General features: G+C 42.2%; 1 long non-coding RNA gene across 3 annotated transcripts; it reads right to left on the bottom strand.

Annotated features, from left to right (window-relative positions):
• Window positions 1–2,918: 2,918 nt before the first annotated feature.
• On the bottom strand, window positions 2,919–11,060 carry LOC141786715 (uncharacterized). 3 transcript variants are annotated; one of them, XR_012597932.1, is made up of 5 exons: window positions 10,975–11,060; window positions 9,745–9,781; window positions 7,370–7,522; window positions 7,191–7,283; window positions 2,919–3,813 (listed from the first exon to the last, which is right to left on the bottom strand). It is a non-coding gene; the product is annotated as an uncharacterized LOC141786715 (long non-coding RNA). The 3 variants fall into 3 exon arrangements; XR_012597931.1 differs by lacking the exon at window positions 10,975–11,060 and adding an exon at window positions 10,118–10,240; XR_012597933.1 differs by lacking the exon at window positions 9,745–9,781.
• Between the last annotated feature and the right edge of the window lie 572 nt (window positions 11,061–11,632).

Genomic DNA, 11,632 nt, shown 5'->3' with positions numbered 1-11,632 from the left:
GTGTGCTGGGAGGTGGGCTGTGGGCCCTGGTGCCTGAGGGCTGCTCTCTGTCCTGGGGAGGGGGGCGGCCCGGGCCAGGGGGGCATGGGCCTGCCCGGGCTCGCCTCCATGGGGACGGGTCGGGGCTTGCCTCTGGCGTCCGGTCCCTGCTCTAGAGACCATGGAGGCCTAAGTGGGAGGGGTGAGGGGGTTAACAGGCCAGAGGGTTAACCAGCCCCCACTGTGTGTGTGTGTGTGTATGTGTGTGTGTGTGTGTGTGTGTGTACTGTGTGTGTGTGTGTGTGTGTGTGTGTGTGTGTGTGTGTGTGTGTTGTGTGTGCTTGTGGGCAGATGGGGGTACGTTCAGATGTGTGTGTGTGCAGGTCTGTGTTTATGTACGTGTGTGAATTCTTCTAAACAATGGAATAATAATATTATTATTATTGTTATTATTATTGTTATTATTATTACCATAATTATTTTTATTATTATTATTTCTATTATTATTTATATATTACTATATAATAGTATATATCTCTCTAATATACAATGGGCCAGGGTGGTCCGGGGTGTCCTTGACCCTCTGGCTGCCACGGCCCGGTGCTCTGAGTCTGGCGGATCCTGGGCCCCCCCTGCCCCGGTGGGCCCCGGGGAACAGGGGTGCCTATTGCTGCCAATAGGGCGGCTCACCCTCCAGAGGGGAGCTTTCTCCTCTCTGGTCTTACTTTGCCCCACAGCCCTCACTCCCCCGCTCATCTAGAGCATCCACACACTTAGGACCTTGAGGTGCACGTTCGTCAGGTGCGGTGGTAGAGGTCCTTAGGGACCACTTCTGCTACACCCTGATAAGACTTGCGCCTCAATTTTACTTACACTTAGACATCCCTACATGATACCAACTACTCTACACAACACACACAGAGACCCTTGGGGTGGGCCAAGTGGTATATGGTAGGCAGGGCACTTTGAGCTAACCACCTGAAGGGCACTGCCCCATGAGCTACGAGGCCGTCCACTCCCCAATTTTAACTTTTCTTTTTAACTGCATTAGGATCACAAACATCCACACACTACAGAGCGGGGGAGGTAGGGCAGGGGGCTCTTCTCACACCCCTGTTTCTACCATGCCCCCTGGGGCATGGGGTAAAAAGGGGATCCGCTGCCTTGGGTTCTGGGCGAGTGGCACAGCAGGGGTCCCGCGGCGCCCCGGAGGATGCCCATGGCTTTATATCTACTTATTTACTTATTTACTTATTTATTTATTTATTTAATCCTCTTTTTAAAATTATTTATATATGTATGAATATATATATGTATGTGTATGTGTGTGTGTATATGTATGTGTGTATGTATGTATGTGTATGTGTGTGTATATATGTGTGTATGTATGTATGTATATGTATATGTGTATATGTGTATGTATGTGTATATATATATATATATATATATATGTATATATGTATATATATATATATGTGTATATATATGTATATATATATATATGCCGTGTTGTGATATTGTTGTGTGGTCGTCTTGTGGTGCTGTGGTGTTGTTGTGCTGTTGTGTGAACGTATGGGTATGGATGGACAGAATGTTTATGTGCGGGTGTCAGGGTCCACGGTGGAGGGCTGGTGAGCTGTGATAAAGATGAGAGGGGGATAGGGGTGGGTTGGGACAGTAGGCTGTGTACGGGGGATACTGGGTTTCTGGGGAGAGGACTTCTGTGGTCTCTGGTGTCTGACCGGGTGCGCTGGGGGCCGGCACCGACTCGTGATAGGTGGTGGCCTGGGCTGGGTCCGTCCTCCCGGGTGCCTGGCCGAACCCCCCATCCTCGGGGGTGAGTGGCCCTTGGGCACAGGTGACCCCTGGTCTTACCCCCTGCACTCGATCGGGGGCCCTGCGTCTAGCGGGGCCTGCAGACCTCAGTCCCTGGCCCCTGGGGTCCTCCCTCTGCAGTGTCGGGGGCCTGCCTCTAGCCTTCCCGGGACGCTCCCCCCTTGCCTCCTCCTGGATTGGCGTGCTGCTGTCTCCATGGTGGTCTGTCTGGGACCTGTGCTCTGTTGTGGCTGCGGGACGCCCGGGGATGAGGGCTATCTCAGTGCATGTCTGGCCTCTGGGAGCAGCGGGGCCACATCTGCATGATCACTCCTTGGCATGATCACCTGACCCAAATCAAACCCAATTTTCTATACTGCCACCTGTAGCCCTATATGTGTAGGTGAGTATATGAGTCTGTGTATAGATCTATATACGTATATGTACCTCTTTGCAATTGTCATTGTTGTGCTCACTGCTACTCATGATTTCTCCAGTTCATCTCTCCAGGTTCTTCTTGTGATTATGACTTCAAAGACCCCAGGATACTGTCTCCTTTCAGGCTCAGTAGCTGGTTATTTGTTTCTCCTGTCTGTAGTCATCTGTTCAGTTGTTGTGGTTGTTCTCTACTGTTGTTTTGTTGTCTCTCTCTCCCCCCCTGTCTAGTCTCTTCTCTACAATCTTTTCCTTTTTCACTGTTTCTTTCCTGATATCACCTTGTTCTGGTTAAGCAGTAATCTTCAAACTTGGCAATATACGGGAGGGAAACTGTATGGATACATGTATGCGTATGTATATGTATGTGCATACATACGTATGTGTGTGTGTATGTATATATATGTATGTGTATTTATGTATAAAATATAAATATATAATTTAAAAAAAAAAAAAAAAACAAACACTAATAAAGAGTATTATTTTAACACTCAAGGGCAGCTCTATACATTAACGGCTCCCTTTGGAAAAGCAAATGTGTTCTGCACAATACGGCAGCCAGACCATAATTCTGTTGTCGTGACGCTGAACAGGACAAGGGGAAGAAAAAAAAAAAAAAAAAAAAAAAAAAAAAAAAAAAAAAAAAAAAGAAGGGGCAGAGCCGTCTCTTTTTCTTAAGGAAGCTCAGATCAATTGATGTCTGTGGAAAGCTGCTGCAGATGTTTTATCAGTCCGTGGTAGCCAGTGCTTTGTTTTATGGTGCAGTATGCTGGGGAAATAGTTTAAAGCAGAAGGACAAGAGGCGACTGGAAAAACTGGTGAAGAGAGCTAGCTCCGTGGTTGGATCCAGTTTGGACTCACTGGAGGCTGTGGTGGAAAGGTATACACAGAAGAAAGTGGAGGCCATCATCCGTCACTCTGATCACCCACTTCACAACATCATAGTCCAGAGGATCAGCAGCAGTTCTGGACGTCTTACCTCTGTGCGCTGCAGGACCGAGAGGTACCGAAGATCATTCCTCCCTGCAGCCATCAGAGTGTACAATTCTTTGCTTGGAAGAGTGCCAAAACAACTTGAATTTCCCTCCGGGGATTAATAAAGTATGTCTTGTCTTGTCTTGTCTTGTCTTGTAATGTGACTGGAACCTCCAGCATCAACCCCTCGTACTTTGAACTGCTTGAATTTTCAACTGGAAATAGATCTACACAAAATTAAACCACCAGTAGAAACAAAACAATGTAGTGAGTCAGTGCAACTAAACTTAGCCTAGTCTGAGCTGTACAGCTGGCTGCACAGTTTTTGTCAACTCTCGGGCTCATCTTTTTGCAATCAAGATCCATCAAGACTTTTTGCAAAAACTCAAAGGTGGATTCCAATTTCTTTGGATACTTCAGATTAAGTGTGTACATGAGCCTGAAGATCATGGTAAAAGCTGCTGCAACTGAGGGCAAATTATTGACAACCTCTGTTCCTTCAATGATTATCTTGATGTCTTTGGCTGGGTGGAGTGGACTCTCCCATCCTGTGATCAAGATGGCCATGGTAGTCTGCTTCAGCTTTTCAGCCTAATTTTCTGGAATATCCTGCCAAAAAAAAAAAAAAACATTCAAAGATTCTAATGTGTTCCCATTTTATATATGGCTACAGTGGTCACTTTTATACCAAGATTTAACTTAAAATGAATGTGGTATCCACTGTAGTGGTATGCACTGTATTTACAGTGATCAGTCAAATGACCCAAGCACAATTTTCTCTTGTGCACCATAGAGCACATTGTGGTACGAGATGCAAGATTCACCTTCAGAAAAGTTGCAGCACTAACTAGAAAAGCACTCAGAGAGCACATACCTCTGCCAGCACCACAGTCCTCGACCATATTATGATTTTTACTATAAATATTACTCCTACCTTTATTTGATGTACATATTTAGATTCCTTGACCATAAAAACACTCCATTAGCAAACGGATTCATAATGATATCTATTTTATATCAGTAGTTATTCACAAAAATCACATTTTCGTCATAGTGGCCAGACGCTGATCCGGATCAACACCAAAATCGAATCAGTTCTTCCTTTTTTCCATGCTGAACATTTCCTGAAAACTTCATCAAGATCCATCCATAACTTCTTGAGTTATTTTGTTCACAGACTCACAGACAGACGGACAGACTCTCCCAAAAACATAACCTCCTTGGCGGAGGTAAAAATGTGTGCAACTTTTTGCCTTTCATCTCCAGGTATTTTAATTCATCAGTCATCATCCTGCTTTTTCTTCAGTCAAGTTCCCCCTTTTGTTCTTGTTTCATGTCTTGTTAAAGTGTTAAGTTTTATTTTGAAAGTTCACAAGTCTTTTCTTATTTCTGTAGATTTTGTTTCCTGCCTGGCACTGCCACACCTGATCCCTGATTGTGCTTCCCCAGCCGTCTCCTCACTCCCAATCACCTCATTGCCTTAACCCTTATGTCTTCCCTTGTCTTGTTGCCAGATTTTGTTCCTAGCAGGGTTCATACAGATTTTTCATGGTCAAATTCAAGTACTTTTCAAGGAGCTTCAAGGTCAATTTTCAAACTTTTCAAGTACTGTGAGCGGTTGTTAATTTCATAATGTTAAGAAATTGATGCGCACACAAAACAGCAATTTCATTGTGTTGAACAGCACATTTGTTCACAACTTCACAGAGAAGACTCGTATTTACAAAAAAAAACATTTTTTTCCTGATTCTTGTCTTTTTACTACTTCTCAAAGAACTGATTCTCATCACTTGCTGACGAAACTGGTATCATTATCTTTTAAACTAAGAGTATTAGGAGTATTATGAGGATTTATATTATATTTATTATATTACAACAATTTTTTTAATGCAGCTCCCTCCTTTGTGAAAACAACATCCCTCCACAGTAGATGGTCCACAAACAGGGCAGACTGGGAGAACAAATTAAACGCACCCTTCCCAACACCGTGTATGTTAATGAAGCAGCTGACAGCTCTCAGTGGATCAGTCTGAAGACAAACAGTGAAGTCATATCTCCTGTCCAGACCTTCAGAATTAATCTGAACACCTTGTAACAAACAACCACCCGTTAAAAACACCAGCGTTCAACACATGGAGCTTATCATTTAGCGCGAGCACATTAGCAGTAGCTCGCGCAAGCGTCAGCTGATGAGGAGGATGATTGACAGCGTTTTCTCATAATCTGACACAGACGTCATGTTGCAGCAGGACAAAAACACTGAAACAGGTGGTTTGACGCTGTCTCTCTGCAGTTCTGATCAAACATAACTAATGCTAAGTAAAATCTGTTACGCTAAGACTGCTGCATGCCAAAGTTGTGATCTCCTAATGAAGGAGAGCGTGAGGAGACGCGCTGATCCAGATGCATCTTGGGCAGATATCTACTTCATATAACCCTACAAAAACTCGCTGTCAGTTATACACAGATAGGGTATGACTATATATCCCACACTGACTTGCAGGAACGGAATATTCTGTGTGGAGCACCTGCAGTCCAAAACTGAAATCCGGCCAAGAAAGGGAATATTTTCTTTTGATTAAAAGATCGATCGATGTCAAATTTTGAAGATGAGGATCGTTTTTATTTTTGAGAATCGATTTTTTTTTAACCCAGCCCTACTTTTTTTGTATCCAGTTCTATGGTTTTTCTTATTCTCAAACAATGAGTAAGATAGCCACATCTCAGACGCTTATAATAAACCAAGCCGGTAGCGCGGCTTTAGCACAAACAAGCCATCTAACCGGCAGGTTATCACATGACCGTTGTTCATCTGTGCCGGGTCTCAATGAGAAACGCCGTTTCGTTCCTTCGTATGTACAGGGCGAGCCTCCCACTCCGCCGCGGCCGTATGCTCAGACCAGGCACGACCCGGTATTTGTAGACAAAACCTGTCACCGCCTGACCGCAGTTATTTTATAACCTGCCCCGACAAACACCCCCGGGCAACACTACCTTTATGTTAAATGGGACACTGCCTTCATCACTCATGCCTAGCATGAAGCATAAAAAGGTGGTTAGCTTCAACAGGTAGCAGGCTAATTGGCTATTTAACATGTAGGGCTTCCAGGGTACCTCTCGTGGCTGGCGAGTGCCGACTTGCCCATAGCTTCCACTGCAATCTCCTTTTTACATACACTGCAGTATGCTGCACGGGGATTTGCGCTACATTTAATCCAAAATTTGTATTTTTCTTTCTCCAGCCAACGGTCATGCCTCCCGGCTTGCTGTTTAAGGAACAATCCTCATGGGGGAGACGTCACAACGCACATATAAACAGACCAGTTATGTTAAACCCGCAAGCCCATCAGATGGAACATTTTTTTTCCCCCACAATTTATTTTATTTCTCTCTATTTGATCGATCTGTTGAGTTAGGAAGCTGAGTAGTGAGTTATATACGATTATAAATTCAAGCATTCTCAAGCACTTGAATAGAAAATCAAGTACTTTCAAACCTTGAAAACACAACATGAAAAAATAAGCATTTTCAAGGATTTCAAGGACCTGTACAAACCCTGTCCTAGATTTTGTTCCTTTGTTTCACTGTGCAGTGCTCCCTCTATAAACATAGTTTGCTAACAATGTGTTTTGTTGAGATCTTTCCTTATGCCTGGTGTTTTTTGATACATCTGCTTATGAGTTCTTTTTGTTCTTAGAGTTCAAGCCATGACAATAAAATATGATTTATTCAAATCACAAATATCACCTCTACAGTCATAGCCCATTCATGCTACGGTCCAAATCTTTCATTTTTGCATAATGAGCAAGTCTCATAAACTGAGTATGACTGTAACACTGAGGCTTGAGAGATCAAAGACCTTGTATATATTCATGTGTATATATGCACAAGAGCCATTTTTAATGAAACCTAAACATACTGTATAAAAAAACTTTTTGCACTCAAGGTTAAAACCTCTTCCCTATATGTGAGTGAGATGCCCTTACCTGATATTCTTTGATCAAATGCTCAACAGGTTCCCCCAGGTACATCATCAGAGATGTGAAGATAGGCTCTCTTCTTGTGTTGATGTCCAAAGTCTGATTCAAAAAATGGTATTCAGTACAATCACAAACAAAAAATAAATATTTAGCATTCCTCAGACAAGAAACCCCTTCATAGATACCTCATCCAAAAGCTGTAAGACACCAGACATCTTCTGTCTTACAGCTCCCCCCTTCCGCCTGATAACCTCCAATAGTTTGGAGTGCTGGTCCAACTGTGCCAGTAACTTAGTCCCCAAGGGAACTGTTTTTATTCTCATAAACTCAGCATTGATCTATAAAACAAAAACAGAAGTGCATCCAAGATGAAGCTTGAAAACATATATTTTTCACAGCTACAATCACAGCTGACCACCTGAAAATAAGGACATCACCAATGTTCAATCAATCAATTCAATCAAAAAACGGTTGCTAGGCGCTACCCAAGTAGCTGCCTGTTGCAGCAGCTTTCTCGTCTTTGTCCGTTTCTTGTAATTTTTTCGTCTCTTTTTCGCCATCTTTGTATTTGGAGTGGATCATCACTTTGTATGGTTCATTGTTGGTCACGGACACCAAACTTTTTGTGGCTTCGGGGATATTTTTTACTAGTTTTCTCCTGTGTTTGTCTAGAGATCCTACATGTAACCATGGCTGCATTGTTTACATGCGAAATTAGCTGTTAGCAGCCCGTAGCATGTCAATGCTAACTAGTGTAGGGCTTGATGATTTCCCTCGAGCTGAGGAGGAGGCGGTGAGGATGACGTGCTGGTTCTCGGATGTGGGCTGGGAGGTGACGACGTGGACCTGTCCTTCCATCCATCGTTGTTGGGAACGTGGGATCTAGCCCCGGGGGATGGACGAGCTAGCCGTGCTAACCCAACGGCATCGTGCTGTTCACGGACGTGGCTGACGGAGCTGACATCGGACGCCGCGACACATCGGAGGAGCTTCGCCTGCTGTGAGCAGACAGGATCCAGGAGACAGAGACTGAACAGACTGCTGGGGAGGCTCAGTCCTGGACCCTGTGGAGGTGGAGACTGGCTGGGCGTGGTGGACGAGTGGTGGACGGGATGTCGTCATCTAATTTCTTATGGACCTTTTTGCACTTTCTATACTCTCTCTTACTTTTGTTTTCTTAAATGCTGCGGTGACTCCTGAATTTCCCCTTGGGGATAAATAAAGTATTTTCTATTCTATTCTATTCTATTCTATGAAATTGATGCAAAGCAACAAATTTGTACATAAAGTAGACACCAGCATGTATATTATGGTCCTGGCTGTATTTTTAAGATGGGGTGACATTCAAACCTGAAAAGAAAAAAGTAATAAGTTGAATTATTTCACATAAAAATCACTAGTTGCTTTTTTTGAAAAGAAAAAAAAAAAGTCCCCAAGTTGCCAACACAGCTGCTCACTATATCACAGCGGAGTGGGAGATGAAGGGCCCTGTGCAGGCACAAATGTCTGTGTGAAAATAATGTGGACATTGACCAGTTTTTAATTAACTTTCCATGTTCAAGGGAATAAGATTGACCCTATCCTGAAATTGAATTTGTTTTAAAATTACCTTAATAGCCATATTGGACATTTTTAATTGAATGTTGTCTTTTTTGATGAGCTTTCTTTCTGTGATGATTGTTGAGAAGGATGATATTTACTTAGGTGCGTTAGTAGAGCTTTCCAATAAACACAGGGGTAAGGATGGCCCCGCCAATAATGCAGATGGTAAAGTTTATAGTGTTTCAGAAGTTCAGATCTTCTTGACAATGAGTCGTCACAGTCTTTACATTTCCACATGCATGGATAACTGATGCAACATGAAATACAAGAGAAAAAAACAAGAGATATTTTTAATTTGTTGGGGTAACAACGCCATAAGTTTTATATTTACATTTTTTTATCTACCACGAATTGAGATTAAAAATCTCTATTTCAAGAGGGTCCTGGAAAAGACAGCGGCACATTCAAAAGTTTTAAGCAAACACACAGTCATCACACATAAAACAAGACTTCAATACCTTAAGTTTATAGAATAGACCTGGAAACTGCCAAATCAATTTGTCAGATTTCATTTGAGCCAGTGCTATTATTGGGTCAAATTAAGTGTCCAATTAATTAAAAATGTTCTCATGATATTGTGAAGGAACTTACCAGAAGTTATGAGGACAGGCCTCAGAGCAGCTAATTTCCTTGAAAAAGGAAACAATATTCTCTTGTTATTAATAAGCCAACACACTTGTATCTAGGTGCTAGATACAAATTGGGAACCATTAACATGTAATGTAAACTGGTTATACATATGTTTAGGCTTTATGTTGAGAATGGATATATTGTAAATACATAAAATGCAAAAATATAGTATATTTCAAGCGCACATCCTGCAGTCATTGTGTAAAATACAAACCTAGTGAGAATTAGCAAGACCCTGTAAAACTATCCATAGTAAGTTTTGGACAAACGATTATTTGGGCAGTGAATGATAAATTACATTTTTATAAGGTATTAACAACTAACTTACCACAATGGACAAGTCTGGAAGCTTTTCAGATGTTGCACTGCAAGATAAATAAAAAAAAAAAAAAAAAACGTAAGTTAACTTTAGCTGAAGCCATACAGACACCTTTGGAAAAGAGCTATTTCACACTTACATAAAATATCATTGATTATTTAGTTGTTGTTTTTTTCTTTTCTTTTTTTTAGAAGACAGCTAGTACCCCGAAAATATGGGCAAGTTAATAAAGATAGAAAGCTCTGATAGTTTTGGCATTGTCATCGAAAAGGGACAATGCCTCCATCCTGACACTTACAAGCGTGCACATAATCTCTCTCCATAAACATACACACACATGACCCAGAAGCGGGTTAGTCTCTGTAGTTTTATTTGCACGCACCTACTGGCACTCCACGTGTTGTTCAACTCGTCCAAACTTGTACTTCACGGTTGACGAGCTCACGCTGTAGAGCAGGAATGTCCAACTTGTGCCATGGAGGGCCAAGAGGCTGCAGGTTTTCTTTCCAACCAAGAACTCCACCAGCTGATTCCATTGAGTACCTCACCTTCAAGCAGAGAGCAGGGGCTAATCAGTGGAATCAGCTGGTGGAGTTCTTGGTTGGAAAGAAAACCTGCAGCCTCTTGGCCCTCCATGGCACGAGTTGGACATCCCTGCTGTAGAGCATACACCGGTGTTTCGGATCAAAGAGTGCCCGTAATAAATAGTGACTTCCGGCCAAATGCGCTGCAGTCACAACAGCGTTGAAAATTATCTGGTGGCTGCCTCCTCCTTTAATGTTACATTTAAAAAGAAATGGGAATAAGTACATTTTCTCATTTTTTTTTCTCATTTTTCTCATTAATAAAGATAACTAAATATAGAGGCGAGGTCCATACCAAGCAGTGTGCCGGCGAAAAACCCGCGTTCGGCTACAGGTTACTCGTTAACACGGTCACTCTATAAACCGCTACACCCCTCATGGCTCCCGTTCACAGTACTAACACGTTACGCCGTCAAACATTTGAAACGACTCAAAAATGCATACTAAGTTAACCAGTAATTTAAACAGGGATTGAACGTGCACTGTCGAAAAATTATAGCTTATTTGTCGTGGGCTATAAGCTAGCAAGCTGAGTTCAACAAGACAGCCTGGTGATACCATGGCAGACGACCCAAAGGGCGGTTTAATAGATGAACGGGGTGATAAAACCATGGTTGATGTCACAGTCTAAAAACGCATTTTTGTCTTTTATTACCTGAAACAAAGTTTCCCTCCACCCAGGAGTTGCAGAGGCTGAAGATGGACTCGGCCGTTCCCGTCAGATCCTCAGGTTTCGTTTTCCGGAACACGCATGCGCGAAACGATCAACACCTGATCCGTTCAGGTTGATTGAATGAGTCATTTCATTTTGATGTCAAATTGCAAACTCATATTGAAACGAAATAAAAAATATTGATTCAGTCAGAAGTACAAACCTGAAAATATAGTTTAAATCTGAAAACGATTTTTTGAGTCCATATAATGTGAATTTATACATTAAATGAACAACAGCAAAGTTTTACTTTTTTCAGTGCTTTGAGACACTGAATTTGGGGGTTTCATTATCTGTGAGCCATAATAATCAACTTTAAAAAAAAAATAGATGCTTCAAGAATTTCACTCTGTGTGCCGTAGATAGATTTACAATATAGAAATGAGTGACCAAAAAATCAAACTTTTTCATGATATTCTCTTTTTTCGAGATATACCTGGAGCAATGCTACTCAGAACTACAACACAGAGTACAAGGTGCTCCTGGAAATTGTACTTACTTAGTACCAGTGCCAAGTTCAGTGTATCTGTGGGATTCTGGAGGAGTCCCACTGTCCACAGTTGTTGTTCTGTTCTTAGGGAGTGATTATCCCAATCCACCC

Source organism: Halichoeres trimaculatus, unplaced genomic scaffold (assembly GCF_033239565.1).
Source record: "Halichoeres trimaculatus isolate MK-OKI-2021-1 unplaced genomic scaffold, fHalTri1.1 fHalTri1_scaffold_73, whole genome shotgun sequence".
Taxonomy (NCBI): Eukaryota; Metazoa; Chordata; class Actinopteri; order Labriformes; family Labridae; genus Halichoeres; species Halichoeres trimaculatus.
This window is presented reverse-complemented; position numbering and strand designations above follow the sequence as displayed.